Raw genomic sequence first — 16469 nt, forward strand, 5'->3', positions numbered from 1 at the left:
TTTTTGAGAATCCTCTAACTCTGTTCTTCTTTTTTGAGTATGTGCTCCATGAATTTCCATATGAATTTTAGGATTAGCTTGCTAATTTCTCCAAAGAAGCCAGGTGGACTTTTGATAGAATTGTGTTGAAACAGATCAATTTGGGGAGTATTACCATGTTAAGCCTTCTTGTCTATGAACTTGGGATGTCTTTCTATTTATATAGTTATTTAATTATTATTATTTTTTTTATCAATTGAGAACCTGAATAGAATTTTTTTTCTTTGAGATGGAGTCTTTCCCTGTTGCCCAGGCTGGAGTGCAGTGTTGTGATCCCGGCTCCCTGCAACCTCCGCCTCCTAGGTTCAAGCAATTCTCCTGCCTCAGCCTCCTGAGTACCTGGAACTACAGGCGTGTGCCACTACACCCAGATAATTTTTGTATTTTTAGTAGAGACAAGGCTTCACCATGTTGGCTAGGATGGTCTCAATCTCCTGACCTTGTGATCTGCCTGCCTTGGCCTTCCAAAGTTCCGGGATTATAGGCATAAGCCACTACGCCTGGCCGACTTTAATTTTCTTTTAAGAATGTTATGTAGTTTTTATGGTATGTTTTGTATTTCTTTTGTTAAACTTACTCCTAAGTATTTTATTCTCTTGGATGCTTCAGAAATGGAGTTATTTTCTTAATTTCATTTTTGGGTTGTTCATTGTTTTTGTATGGAAATGTAATTAATTTTTGCATATTGATTTTGTACCCTGCAACCTTGTTCAACTTGTTTACTTAATTTTTGTAAAACATATCTATTAATAAAATCTTAACAAGTATTAAACTGCTATGTAATCTGTTTTATATTTTCAAGTCTCTGGTTTGCTTACCTTGTATCTAGTTGTTGCATTCATTATCGACATGGAGTATTAAAGTCTCCCAACTACTGTTATTGATATTTCTCTCTCTGTCAGTTTTTGCTTCATTTTAGTGGCTTCTTTAGCATTTTCTTATATATGAGATCATGTAATCTGCAGTTAGAGGTAGTTTCGCTTCTTCTTTTCCAATCTGGATGCATTTAATTTTAATTTTTTTTGCCTAATTTGATGGCTAGAATCTTCAGTACCATGTTGAATAGAAATGACAGTTCTGTTTAGTGGACAACCTTGTATTATCCCTGATCTTATAAAGAAAGCATTTAGACTTTCGCCATTAAGTATATTACCTGTGGGTTTTTTTTTTTCCCATGGATACCTTTTATCAGTTTGAGGATGTTCCCTTCTATTTCTAGTTTATGAGTGCTTTTATTATAAAGGGCTGTTAGATATTTTTCAGATGCTTTTTTTGGTGCATCTTTTGAGATGATCATGTGGTTGTTTCTTCTAATATGCCGTGTTACACTGTTTTGTTTTTAGATGTTGAACAGTTCTAGAATTTCTGGGATAAATCCAACTGGTCATGTTGTATAATCCCTATTTTGCTGTATTTTGTTTTCTAGTATTTTGTTGGGGATTTTTGTGTCTATTTTCATAGGATATATAAGTCTGTAGTTTTCATTTCTTGAGATTTCTTTTAATGATGTTACCTGGATAATAATGGTATTGTAAAATGAGTTAGGAAATATTCCAGGTTCCAAAACTCTTCTCTCTTTTGGGAGAGTTTGTGAAGAATTGATACCAATTTTTCTTATATTTGGTACAATTCACCAGTGAAGCTGTCTGGGCTTGAGATTTTTTTTTTTTTTAATGGGAAGTTTTTAAATTACTAATGCAATCTCTTCACTTGTTGTAGGTCTATTCAGATTGTCTGTTTCATCCTAAGTCAACTTGACTAGTCAGTGACTTTGTAAGAATTTGTCCCTTTCCTTTAGTTATTTAATTTGTTAGTATTCCACTCTTATTATTCCTTCAATCCTTGCTATGCCTACCCTTCAAAATTGGTAATAATGTACTCTGTTTTATTCCTGTTCTTAGTCCTTTGTGTTTTCTTTTTCTTTTTTTTTTTTTCTTTTCTTGGTCAGTTTAGCTCAAAGTTTGTCAATCTGTTTATCTTTTTAGATAATAAACTTTAAAAAGTATTTCTCATTTTTCTATTCTCTAGTTCACTTATATTGGCTCTCATCTTTATTATTTTTACTGTTTGCTTTTAGTTTAGTTTACTTATCTTTTTCTAGATTTCTTTTTGAGTTGAGTCTCTCTCTGTAGCCCAGGCTGGACTGCAGTGCCACAATCTCAGCTCACTGTAACCTCTGCCTCCCAAGTTCAAGTGATTCTCCTGCCTCAGCCTCCAGGTGGCTGGGACCACAGGCGTGTGCCACCATGCCCAGCTAATTTTTGTATTTTTAGTAGAGATGGGGTTTCACCATATTGGCCAGGGTGGTCTCAAACTCCTGATCTCAGGTGATCCACCCATTTAGTCCTCCCAGAGTACTGGGATTACAGGTGTGAGCCACTTCACCTGGTCCTTTTTCTAGTTTTTTAAGGTGGAAGATTAGCCATATTGGTTTGAGATGTTTTTTAAAAATGTAGGCATTTACAGCTGTAAATTTCGCAGCAAGCACTGCTTTCAGTATATCATATAAGTTTTGGTATCTTGTATTTTTGAATTTATTTCTCCCAGAGTATTTTCTAGTTTGACTTGTGACTTTTTTTCTTTTAGCCATTGCTTAGTTAGAAGAGTGTTATTTTCTGTGTACTTGTGAACTTCACAGATTTTATTTTGTCATTATTTCTAATTTCATTCCATTGTGACTAGAGAACATACTTTGTATTATTTCAGTCCTTTTAAATTTATTAATGCTTGTTTATGACCCAGCATCTTAGAGAATAGATGTCTGTTAGATCTAGTTTTATATTTTTAAGTCTCCTGTTGACTGACTTTGTATCTAGTTGTTGCATCCATTATTGAAATGGGGTATTAAAGTCTCCCAACTACTGTTGTTGAATTGGATGTTTCTTTCTTCAATTCTCTCAGGTTTTGCTTCATTTATTTTGGGGCTCTCTTGTTAGGTTCATGTGTTTATAATTGATATATTTCTCCAATGATTGGCCCATTTATCATAGTACTTTTTTTCTCTTTATCTTTAATAATTTTTTAAAGTTTATTTTGTCTGATGTTACATTTGCATTTTTAAAGTGTATCTCCTATAGTAGATTGTTGGATTTTTTTTGTAGTTTGTCAGTCTGCCTTTCAGTTGGATTATTTAATCATTTATATTTAATGTTGTTAATTACATAGTTGAATATGTCTGACATTTTATTTCATTTTCTATGTGTTTCATGTCTTTGTTCTTCTCGTCTTTCTTTACTGCTGTCTTTCATATTAGATGACTTTCTTGTAGTATAACATTTTAATTTAATTCCTTTAATGACATTTTCGCCGTATTATTTTTTCTTCTTTTTTTTTTTTTTTTTTTTTTTTTGTGACTGCCCTACTGCTTACTGTACACATCTTACCTCATTAGAAGCTACTTTGGGTTTGTCCTAACTTAATTCCAGCTAGATACAGAAATCTCACTCATAGAGTTCTGTTCCCTTTTTTTTTTTTTTTAAATGAGACGGAGTCTTGCTCTGTCACCCAGGCTATAGTGCAGTGGTGTGATCTTGGCTTATTGCAACCTCCATCTCCTAGCTTCAAGCGATTCTCCTGCCCCAGCCTCTAGAGTAGCTGGGATTACAGGCGCCTGCTACCATTCTCAGCTAAATTTTGTATTTTCAGTAGAGACAGAGTTTTACCATGTTGGCTGGGCTGGACTCAAATTCCTCGATGTTTTTTTCTTTCATCATTTTGAATATGTCTTCCCACATCTTTCTGGCTAGCATTATTTCTGATAAGAAGTTAGTTGTGACAAGGCACTTTTCTCTTGCTGCTTTCAAGAGTCTCTCTTTGTCATTGGCATCCAACATTTTGTACTATGATGTTTCTGAGCATGAATCCCTTTGCTTTCTCTACTTGGTGTTAATTGAGCTTCTTGGATGTATATAGTGTTTTTCTTCAATTTCATAGGTTTTTGGCCATTATTTCCTGAAGTATTTTTCTGTTCCTTTCCCTTTCTCTTTTCTTCATATTCCCATTACACATATGTTGATTCACTTAATAGTGTCCTACACATTTTTTCCTGATGCTTTGTTCGTATTTCCTTATCAGTTTTTCTCTGAATTGCATAACCCTATCAGTCTGTCATCAAATTTGCATTCTCCTTGTTCTCCTGGTTCAGATACACTCTCGAGTCCCTCTTTTGACTTTTTCAGTTCAGTCATTTTACTTGTCAACTACATAATATCTTTTTTCTTATCTCTTTTTTAAAGATAAGACATTGTCATCATACCTTTCTTTACTTCTTTGATCATAGTTTCCTTAAATTATTGAACATATTTTTAATAACTGCTTTGAGGTCTTTATTAAGTCTAACATAACATGTTGGCTTTTATACAGGCAGTTTCTGTTGACTGCTTTTTTACCCTGTGTATGAATTACTTCTGTTTATTTGCATGTCATAATTTGCGTATAGGAGGCTAGACATTGCAGCATCTCTGGACACTTCCTCTCCTTGTGGTTATTGTTTGCTTGTTTAATGCCTTGGCTGGGCTATTTCAATGAAGTTTTATATTTCTTGCAGTGTGCCTGATGTCACACATGAGAGGGTACAGCCTTGGACATGGGCACAGTTATACTGGGATGACAGTGATTTTAGTAGAGTTGTTTCCAGTTGTCTCTTTCATTTATATATAGCTGTTAGAATCTCTGCTTCTGTTGGTGTCACACTCAGATGTGATAGCCTTTACTAACTGCTAGTGACTGTTCTTTTGTTATTAACAGTTCTCTGGAGCATACATTGCTTTAACAGTCAAAGCAAATTAAATTTTGGCCCCTTTGTAGATGGATTTTTTAGGCTAATCTTCAGTGTTTGTTTTGAAACCAGTAGATCTTTTCCTAGCTGTCTGTCTTCCCAGTTCTCTTTGGTAGACTAGCTGACCTGTGTTTAACTTGTGTTTGTCTTAGAGCTACCAGCTTCCTTTTAGTTGCTTACTGCCCAAATCTCCATATTTTTTAGGGTACCCTTAGGCTTGAACTTCTCTACACTCTGTTCCAAATGGTCTTTTCTTTTTGGGAGGCTTTTAGAGTTCTCTGCTCTTAGGTCTACTGCTTCTCTGCAGCAGAATCTCTTAGCCACCACTGGGCAGGGTGGTAGCCTCTAGTCTTTTTGGCTTGCCTATCCCTGTATGTAACCTCCCTCTGTCTTAGGAGTGAGATGGGTTGAAGGCAAATGGGGCCCCAGTATTCTAGGCCTAAACATTCTGTTCATGTTTAGGGTAGAGCCTCTGCCTGTCTTTTGAGGCTGGTGGTAGAAAGTGAGGGAGTTGGGTATAGGAAATTCTGTTGGCCTGTCTGTCCTGGAGATATACTGTAACCCTTGACTTGAAGCTAGGCAGGGACAGAGAGCCCTGTCTTCTTGACTCCATTTGCCAGGAGTAGAAATTTCATTATGCTTAGCTGGCAGAAGAAAGGGCCAGTGTGGTTCAGGTACTCTAGATTCTTGCTGTTTTTATTGAGATTTAATAGATTATTTAAAATAAAATAGCTTTTCATTTGCTGTATTCCCTTGGAACGCTCCCAGAGCACTGAGTTTTTTTGTTTTTTTCTTTTCAAGAATTTTCTCCAATTATTGATTGAATTTTGACAAGTCAGTCTTATTTTCTCTGGATAAACCATACTTGCTCAGAGATCTTTGGGTATTTTATTGAATTTGATTTGCTAATATTTTGTTGAGAATTTTTGCCTTTATGTTTATGAGGGATATTGGTCTTTAATTTTTTGTTATTGTCTTGTTTTTAGTTTTGGTATCAGTAATGCCTCAAAAATGACTTTTTTATGTCCTGTTTTCTGGAAAACATTATGTCAATTTGGTATTATTTCTTATTTAAATATTTTGGTAGAGTTCGCTAGTGAAAAACTACCTGACCTGGAGGGTTTTTTTCTAAGTAAGTTTTAGTAGTTTGAAGTTTTTGAGGAATAGGTGCACTTCATCCAAGTTGCCAAATTAATTTTTATAGAGTTGTTCTGGCATTGTTATCCTTTTAATATCTATGGGTTCTGTATCTTCTCTATTATTCCTGATATTGGTAGTTTCTGACTTTTTTTCTTTGCCAGTCTGCCTTAGAAGTGCATCAGTTTTGGTAATTTTCCTTTTAAAATTTAGATTTTCTGTTTTCTTTAGTTTTTTTCTGTTTCTGTGTTTTTTCCTCTCATCTTTATTATTATGTTTGTTTACTTTTGGTTTGTTTTGTGCCCTTTTTAAAGGTTTTTGAGGTGTAAGCTTAGATGATTGACTTGAGATCTTTTCAAAGATAAGCACCTGAGTACTTATAAATTTCCCCTTGAGTACCAATTTAGCTACATCCTACAAATTATATGTTTTATTTTATTTTCAATCAGTTCAAAATATTTCTAAATTTCGCTTTTAATACCTCTATGACCATGGATTACTTAGATATGCACAGTTTAATTTTTATGTATTTGGAGATATTTTCCAGTTTCTCATATCAATTTCTAGTGTAATTCTCTTATAGTCAGAGAACATCATTTGTATGAATTCAGTTCTTTTAAGAAGATGCAACTAATTTGATGAATGTTTCATTTTCCCCTTTTAGGAATTTGTGATCTACTGTTGTGATGTTGTATTCTGTAAGTGTCGGTTAGATCCAGTTGGTTAATGATGGTGTTCTGTTTTTCTGTATCCTTTCTGACTTTTGTTTACTTGCTTTATAATTACTGAAAGGAGTACTGAAATTTCCAAATGTAATGGTGGAATGGTCACTCTCCTTTTAGCTGATCCGTTTTTGGTATTTTTAACTTGAAGCTCTGTTGTAAATGCATGCACATTTAAGGGGTATTATTTCTCCCTGGTGAATTGGCCTTTTAATCATTATTTAATATATATTTTTAGCCCTGGTAATATATTTTATTGCTCTGAGGTGTACTTATTCTGATATTAAGGTAGCCACTCCGGCTTCTCTTTGTTTACTTTTTGCCTGGTATATCTTTTTTCACCTGTTTACTTGTTATTCTGTTTAAAGTATGTTTCCTGTAGGCAGCATATGATCTTTTTTTTTTTTTTTTAAACCATTTTGACAGTCTCATTCTTTTGGACTATTTACATCTAAAGTAATTATTGACTTATGTGAATTTAGGTGAACCATTTGCTTTTTAAAATTTTCTGTTTGTTCCATTTGCTTTTTCATTCATGTGATTGATTCTTCTTTCCTACCATCTTTTGGGTTATCTGATACTTTTAATATTGCATTTTATTTATTGAGTTTTTTAGTATATTTCTTTGTGTAGTTTTTTAGAGATTAGGGATTACAATGCACAATCTTAATTTTTCAGAATTTATAATGTTAGTTTCCTAGAGCTCCTATAGTAAATTGCCACAAACTCTGTGGTTTAAAATACCAGAAATGTATTCTCTCATGGTTCTGGAGGTTGGAAGCCCCAAATCTGAACGTGTATCATCAGGGCCATGAACCCTTTGAAGAGTGTAGGGAAAAAGCCTTCCTTCTAGTTTTGGTGGTTCCCAGCAGTCCTTATGTTCCTTGGCTTATACCTGCATCACTCCAGTCTCTGTCTCTGTTTTCACATGATTTTCTTTCTCTTCCCACTGCTTTTCTGTGTTTCTATATGTAAACCATTTCTTTCTTTTCTGAAGACACAAGTCATTAGATTTAGGGCCTTTGTAAATCCAGTATGACTTTCTGTTAATTTGGTGAGATTGGCAATGACTCTGTTGCCAAATAAGGTGAAATTCAGAGGTCCTGGGGGTTAAGTCTTAGACACATCTTTTTTGACTACACAACTCACTCCACTGCACTTACATCACTTTAAGTGGAATGTGGAAACCTTTTCAGCATGTAGTTCCCTTTACTCATCCCCTTTTATGTTGTAGTTGTTATATGTATTACATTTGTATACTTCAGATACTCTTCACACAGTGACATCACTTCCTTTAAAACTATCATGGATATTTTAAAGGATTTAAGAGGAAAAGAATAGTCTATCACAGGGATTGCAAACTATGGCTGCAGGCCAAGTCTAGCCTGACATCTGCTTTTTGTAAATAAAGTTTTATTGGAATACAGCCACACTTGTTATATATTGTCTCTGGCTGCTTTTGCACTATAATGCAGAATTGATTTGTTACGGTAGAGACTGTTAGGTTCATGAAACTTGAAATATATTCTACCTGGCTCTTTACAAAGTATTTACTACCTTTACAAAAGTTTGCCAACTGCAGGTCTATTATGTATACACATATATTTTCCATTTTTTCCCCTTTCATTCATAAAATTGTAAGTTTTCTGCTGGTATTATTTTCATTTTGTCCAAAGCATCTTCCTTTCTTTATAGCAGGTCTACTAGCAACGAATTCTCTTAGTTTTTTTCATTTGAAAGCATTTTTATTTCACCTTCATTTTTGAAGGATGCTTTTGATCCATATAGAATTCTGGGGGGACAGTTTTTGTGGTAGCAGTTAGCTAGAGTAGCAGCAAGTACCTTCTTCAGGTGGTCCGTGGACCTTCTGGTTTGCCATAGTCTCTGCTACTTTCTCTTGTCTCTTTAACATTGATACCCACTGCCATTTGATATTTACTATTGTGCCTATGCGGCTGTTTTTCTTACCAAAGGATTAGAAGGGAAGTTTAATTTATTTATTATTTTCTGAGACAGGATCTTACTCTTTTGCCCAGGCTGAAGTGCAGTGGTGCAGTCAGAGCTCACTGCAGCCTTGAACTCCTGGGCTCAAGTGATCCTCCCACCTTTGCCTCCCCAGTAGCTGGGACTACAGGGTGTGTGTGCCACCACGCTCAGATTATTTAATTTTTTTTTTTTTTTTTTGTAGTGATGGGGTCTTGCTATGTTGCGTGGGCTGATCTCAAACTCGTGGGCTCAAGCAGTTTTCCTACCTTGGCCTCCCAAAGTGTTGGGATTACAGGTGTGAGCCACCACACCCAGCCAGAAGTAAAATTTTTACTGTACCCCTATTTCTGTGTAGTGGGAAAACAAAATAATAAGTCCATGTTTCAAGAAATGTGGCAGAAACAATAATTTTTAATGGCATTTGGAATATTTATATATGTCCAGTATGCAAACAGAATCATACCTGTTTGTTTTCAGACTAGTCTTTTTAAACATTTGAGTTGGCATTTTATGCTGCAACATATATTTTCAAAATGCTTTAACATCTCACCCATCATTTTCTTTTTCAAACTAGCTCTTTTTCCTGTATAATTTATGTCTTTCCCTAAGAACTTTTTGGCATGTATTTTCAGTGTCTTTGCCCTGTCTTGCTTTCTTATAGCCAAGCCTTACATCAAAGTTGACTTAGCCTTGGGTTGTGAATCAGAAATTCTGGATTCTGTTTTCTCTCTCTCTGTCACTAATTAGCTGTATGTGTGAGACCTTGAACAAGGTTATAACTACCAGACCACAATGTATCTCTGAAACAAGGTGTTTCAACTGAATTAATTTTGCTCTGAGGCTTTTTTTTTTCTGACGCTTTACAGTACTGTGCTAAGTTAATGTTTGTGAGCAACCTTGTTCATGCTGTGATATTCTCATCCAGAGGTTGTTAATATTTTTTGTTCCATGAACCTTTTTGGCTCTCTGATGAAGAATGTGGACCCCTTCTCAATAATGTTTTACATGTGCAAAATTAAATACATATGCTTATAAGGGCACTAGTAATATTAGAGTACAGTTATAAAAATATTGACTAAACAAATTCAGTGGCAGACATATCAACACGAAGTCTAGTGGTATATGGTATTAATAACTTTTAGACTTGTAATGGGTGTAAATGATAATTTGAGATTTGAAGCAACTAAAGTGATATGAAAATATCTGTGGCTTCTAGTGGTAACAAAAATCATCACAGGTGCCTCTAGTACCTCTATGGCTTGTTACCTACATTTTCAATTGAGGAAATACTAAGTTTCATTTAGAGGTTTGTAAAATAAAGATCTAACTTTTTTACCCCAGCCAAGTTCACGTACCCTTTGCATTCAGTCAAAAGACTGAAGATTATAGAACCTGGTTAAGAATTCTGTCTTTTCCAGCCCAGGAGACATTTAGCTTAGTGCTAATTAAGACATATGTTAGGTGAACATAAGTTATGTGTAATACATATGAAATACATGCCTTAGTGAAAAAGTATTGCTAATAAAGGTTTGAATATTATTCCATTAGTGACCTTGTGTTAATTGTAATTAGTGCTTTATAAATCCATAGAGAACAATTGGCAAACACAGAGTTGTTTACTACATGGCATATAGTAGGGCTCAGTATTTTTGGAAGGAAGTTAGAAGAGTCTCTGATTATTAATATCAATGATTTTTGACTGTTTTATTGTCTAATACTAGTTTCAAAATCTGGTAAATTTCTTTGTGAAATAATTTGTTTAGTTACTTAGTATTTCTTAACAAGGAATATTGTATCTCCTATAAATGACAAGCTGCTATAGTTATCCTTAGTATAACACATGATAAGGTGGAACTTGGTGTTTAGATAAATAAAGCAAACAGTACCTTTGTCTGCACTGCCTGAAAATTTTGAATTGCACAGTTTTTCAAATACTCTCAATTCAGTAGCAGTGAAGCAACACATACTGAGGTAAAAGTTCATTATACTAATAGTATGGTTCCACGGTCTTAGAGTAGACTCATATGGCTTCTTCTTTGAGTCTAGGCTTACTCTAATTTTAATGTCTTTCCTAGAAATGTAAGTCTTAAGTTTTTATAGGGCTTTTTAACTGCCTTCCTCCTCCTCATATCCATGTGTTACATAAAGACAATGTATACAAAAATATGTTTGTAACCGATATTCTTAAACCTCCATTTAATTGACCTGCTCTTTTAAACAAACCATTATTTTAGATTCTTATAGTTGTGAGTATTCTGAGCCACGTAAATTACTTGATTTACCCATGTACCCTTTTCTCCGCCAGGTTAGTTATATGCCTGACAAGAATTCGTTTTAATGCCCTTGTTAATGTAATTTTTACTTTAAATTTGATCTAAGCAAATAGGAACATAGAAAAAAAGAACTGTTGTTTCAAGGAAAAGTACGGTAAATGCTTTGGAAGGACATTATATAAAGTTCTTTACAGATTGCTAAAGGATTAAGTGTGGATAAGCCCAGAAGTTTAGGAAGCTTTTGGTTCAAGTGACTAAACAGTATGGAAAACTATTTTCTCACTTATCTGGAGGAATGGAAGCTTTTGTATGGTTGGTTAATGCAGTGGTTTAATAATTAATACCAGAGTCAGATTCTTTCTATTTGTTCTGCTATTGTGAGTGTCACCTTGTCCACAGGCTAACTTTCTTTATGGTTACAAGATGGATGTAGTGCTCTAATTGTAATATTCTGATAAAACAACACCTATTGGGGGAAAGAGGGGATGTTTTTTGCTCCTTTCCTAAAATCCTACCATCAGTTTTTCCCTTATGTCTCCCTAGCCAGGATTGGTTCAAATGCCCTTTCATAAATCGGTCTTTTTTTTTTTTTTTTTTTTTTTTATGAGACAGGATCTCTGTCGCCCAGGCTGGAGTGTAGTGGCACCATCTTGGCCCACTGCAGCCTCTGCCTCTGGGTTGAAGCGATTCTCCTGCCTGAGCAGCTGGAATTACAGCTGTCCCCTGCCCCACCATGCCTGGCTAATTTTTGTATTTTTAATAAAGAACAGGGTCTTACCATGTTGGCAAGGCTGGTCTTGAACTCCTGGCCTCAGGTGATCCACCTGCCTTGGCCTCCTAGCGTGCTGGGATTACAGGCAGGAGCCACCTTGCCCAACCAGCATTTACCCTTGAACCATATGGGAAAGTCTGAATATTTGGATAACTGTGGTGGTCTCAGATAGAAGAGCTTTTAGAGGGTCAACCAGGAGTGTTTGCTGTGGTGAGACAGCTGTTTAAAAACTGGAAAATATTTGTAAAATTTCAGAGAGATTTTGCTATTTAATTGTCTTTAAGGTCTTGTTCAACTTTAAACAATTGAAACTGGACATCTGATGCATTATAGATGTGCAGTATACAAAAAAGGATCATGTGAAAGTTAATTACTAATCCTACACTCAAAGAAAAAGCTTGTTCTGTATCAGACTATCAAAGGGAAATAAATGTACATTTATGTTTTAAAAGTTTGATTTGGCAGGAACCAACTTTTAAAATTAACCTTTTGATTGCTAGTCCTTTTTGAACTAGACAAGATGCTTCTGCTGCATCTTGTAAGGAAAATGATGTTTTCATAAAATTAAAGTTAGTGAAGGATTCGGTATTTTTTTTGTGGTTCATTTATACAGTAAAATCTGTCTGTTGCTTATAGCCATTACTGGAAAAAAAATCTGTTATGTGTCACTTATTGTAGGTAATTGTGATAAGAATGATAAGCTTAATAGACAAGGTTCTTCTGCTTAAGGAACTCAGACAGAAAACAAATGAGATCAAAATTCAGACAGTTGGGTGTTCATTGAAGGCCTTTCTGAAAAGAGATCGTCAAGCAGACATGTTAATGTCAAGAACCAGTTTGGCATTTGGAGATTTGGGGTAAGATCATTGAAAAGGAGTAGCAAATGTAACGGCCCTAAATGGAGAACTGACTGGATGTGTTTGAGAAACACGAAAAAAGGCAATATGGCTAGTACTTACTGAGATACCTTTTCTTCCCTATCATGAATAATCACTATATGGCTTATACTCTTAGTTCCCTTGCTTCTGTCATGCTTCTTAATAAACGAGTTTTGGTTAAGTCTACTTCTACCTATACTGTTCCTGTATCCCTGTACTTGTGTGTGACTGGAGAACACCAACTTCCCATGGTCCTTAGTGCTAGTTGGCAATTCTACCTACTGTCATTCCTCTAATCCCTTCACTCTCCCTTTCTTAGAAGACCTTTTCCTCCCTCCTCAGACCTGTAGCATTTCCTCTCATATTCTTGATGGTCACCTGGCAACCTCATTTCTTACTTTACTGGGAAAACAGAAGCAACTGAATGAGAACTTCCATAGCTTGTATTACTATGGCCTGCCTGAAACTATTCCTGTTTACTACCTTTTTTCTGTTCCTATTGATGATACATCTTTGTGCCTAAGGCCACTCTTTCTTATTAATGCCATCCACATCTGCTCAAAGTCATCACTCCAGTAATTTCTCTCTTTCCATCTTGTATCATCAGCATTTCCCTCTGTGCATAATTTTTCCTGTCGTTTAAAAAAAAAAAAAAAAAAACCACTTTTCTCAATGCTATATTTTTTTCCAGCTATTCCCATTTTTCACTTTTATGGCAAAACATCTTGAAAATGATGCTTATACTTTGTCTCCAGTTTCTCTCTTCCTGTTCTCTTGTGAATCCAGTCTAGTTAATGCATTTATTTCTACTGTTTCACCAAAACAATTCTTGTGAAGATTACCAGATAGGTGATCTCCATGCTGCTAAATCCAAAGAGTATTTCTCATTTTTTTTTTTTTTTTAATCAACAGCATTTTGAAACAGTTCATTACATTTTTCTTTGAACCACTTATTCCAGTTAACTTTTAGGATGTCTACCATAGTCTCTTTGGTTTTCATCTCCTTCACTGGCTGCTTTTTCTCTAAACCATGAGCTAGACCACACAGATTAATTATTTTCATTTATAATATGAGGAAATTAAGTCTCACAGAAGCTAAGCAACTTGTGTAAATATATGTACATTTCAGGCAGCAAGAAGACTAGAAAGAGCCCCAATTGTCTGTATTTCAGACCCCAATTTTATTTAAGCTCAAACCAAATGAAGAGCTTTTAATTTTCATACCTATGGTTCAGAAATTTTTGAAATTTTGTTGTTTAAGTTCAGCAGGATTCCCTTTATGGTATTCACTTCATTTAAGACTTTTAAGCCTCAGTAGAAGAAAATTTCTATGTCTTGAGATGGTGGGCATTTTGGATAGACCTGATTTTCTACTTATAGTAAATTCTGTGTATCAGATGCCTAGAATCCTCCTTGGAGTTTGGATAAGAAAACTATACAGTTGTGTTAAAAGTAGTACCACTATAGAAAATGGAAGACACATACAACATTGTTATAAAACATTAAATTATGACATCCAGGGAGCAAATTTATTTCAGTAGAATATTGTTAAGTTGTATTTGTTTTTCTGTATAGATATAGGCAACTTTTCATTTTACATGTTAATTACAGATTTGTGAAACCTATATTACTAAAATACTCAGAAATTGTTTTTGAGTTAATATGGCAATTTTCCCAGACCATGTATGATATTCTTGAGTTTTATTTCACTGAAACTCTTGAGTTTTATTTATTTTTATTTCATCTGCCCATCAGCTCAGAATTTTAAAAACATCCATGTGATAAAATGAAAAGTTAGTTCTTAAGGTCAAGGAAATATTTTTGTGACTGCAGTTCTACCTATTAAGAAAACATTGCTTGATACAAGTTCTAGAATTTGAGGAATCCTGATTTTAAAGATAGTAGCTAAGTGCATTTACTGCACATATTATTGAGCTCCAGTGAAATTGGTCACATCTTATAGTTTGTCCTAATTAATAGCCACCCTAGAATATAATGTCTTTTGTTAAAAAAAAAAAAAAAAAAAAAGCTGGTTCAGCTGCCTTAACCTGAGCAAATTCATGTTTTAACTTTGAGTGTAGTAATGACTACCAGATTACAGATATTTTAGATACTATTTTCACCCTCCAAAATATTTAGGCATTGTTTAAATACTGTTGAGTAGTGAAGTGGAATGAGGGGAAAACTCATGGGAAAAGTTTGTTAAAAAGTTTAAATAAAGAAAAAGTTAATCTGCATACATTTTTAAAGATTCATCTAAGTCATTTTATTTTACAGCTTAGGAAACTAAGGCCAGAGAGAAGTAATTGATCTATTTTTTGTCTTTGTAATTTTGCGTTTTCCATAATGTCATATTAATGGAATTGTTCAGTGTGTGACATTTGGGGTCTGGTTTCTTTCCTGTAGCAAAAATGCACTTAAGATTCATCCATCTTGCATGAATTAACAGCTTGCTCCTTTTTGTCGTTGATACTGTTCTGTTGTGTAGATAATCTGTTTGTTCATTCACCTACTAAAGGACATCACATCTTCACTGGAATGAAGTATGTCTTCATACATGTACTACTGGTTTTGGTGTGAACCTGTTTTCAATCCGTACTGGTAAATACTCAGAGGCCTAGTTGCTGAGTTGTATGGTAAGCTTGTGTTTACCTTTATAAGAAACTGCCTAACCTTCTAATATGGCCGTACGTAACCTTCATTTTTTAAAGATACTTTAGCTGGGCTTAGAATTCCTTGTTGATAGTTTTCTTTTTCTTTTCTATACTTTAAATATATGGAACCACTCTCCTGATTTGCGTTGTTTCTGATGAGAAGTCTGATGCCCTTCCTACCTTTGTTCCTCTGTATTTTCCCCCTGCTTTAAAATTCTTGTTTATTGCCGTTTTGTAGCAATTTTACTCTGAAATGTTATGATCATGTGGTTCTGTTGTTATTCTCTTTCGAGGTTGTTGAATTTGGATCTGTGAGTTTATAGTTCTCATCAAATAAAAAAATTAGTTCCAGTTTCCCCTCCTTGTGCTTCAGCCTCAAAACTCTACAGGCAGTGAGCTAGCTGGGTGCACTATATTTGTTCCTTTTTCTTGATAATTTTTGTCCTGAGATACTGTTGTCTGATGTCTGGAAACCTTTGTTTCATATATTTTATGTAATTTTCTGGTTATTTAAGGTAGAAGGGTAAACATAGCCTCTTTTTTCATCGTGAAAAACATCCTTGCCTTATAGAAAATGTCATTGTCGTTTTGCAAATATTTGTCTTTTCTGAATTCTTGAATATTTGTCAGACTTAGCGGGAAAACAGTGTATAAACCTTAATAAATTTTGGCACCTAGAGTGCATGCTATCTCTCATGCTTGTTCCTTTTCACATGCTTTGTCTGTCTTTGACTTATTGTACATCTTTTCATTTCCAGTATGAAGATTATCAACAATTTATTGCTGAATATTTTTATTTAATATAATACAATGAAGATAGTGGTGACAAATGTTAACTTTTCATGTTTATTTGGAAGAAAATATAGTGCCTTAAGTCATTTTTCTCTTCTGTTTATTAAAAGGAGATAATGATTCTCAATTCAGTATAGAATATTAGCTCCCACATTGATTAGAGTATATAGTGGCTATGGATTGAAACTCCAGGCCATGAAATATTTCCAGTTATCCCCAGAAGGGCAAACAAAGCAAATAATAAACAGATTTTGCCTTTATACGAAAATCCATAATTCTTTAAAGTGAACTTTTATCTGGTAAATTTTTACAGATTAAATATGAATATGTATTGTTATGGTATTACTTAGCATATAAAATTCAGTCCTTTTGTGTAGAATTAGATTGTGTTAAAGATGTATACAGCATTAGGGTATTGAAAATTACCTTATGTGATTAT

At 34.5% G+C, this 16469-nt stretch overlaps 1 protein-coding gene across 8 annotated transcripts in view; it reads left to right on the plus strand.

The window, feature by feature from the left end:
- The window catches only part of CNOT2 (CCR4-NOT transcription complex subunit 2), a 108817-nt gene that overhangs the window by 16423 nt on the left and 75925 nt on the right, over window positions 1-16469 (plus strand). The window contains exon 1 of one of the 8 annotated variants that reach the window (XM_032295599.1): window positions 1793-1812. The exons of the other annotated variants lie outside the window; for them this stretch is intronic. The gene's annotated coding sequence lies outside the window, so the exon portion shown is untranslated. Of the gene's footprint in view, window positions 1-1792; window positions 1813-16469 lie in introns of those variants that run through there. 8 annotated transcript variants of the gene reach the window in all.

Source organism: Sapajus apella, unplaced genomic scaffold (assembly GCF_009761245.1).
Source record: "Sapajus apella isolate SASKATOON/1434 unplaced genomic scaffold, GSC_monkey_1.0 scaffold2, whole genome shotgun sequence".
Lineage (NCBI taxonomy): Eukaryota > Metazoa > Chordata > Mammalia > Primates > Cebidae > Sapajus > Sapajus apella.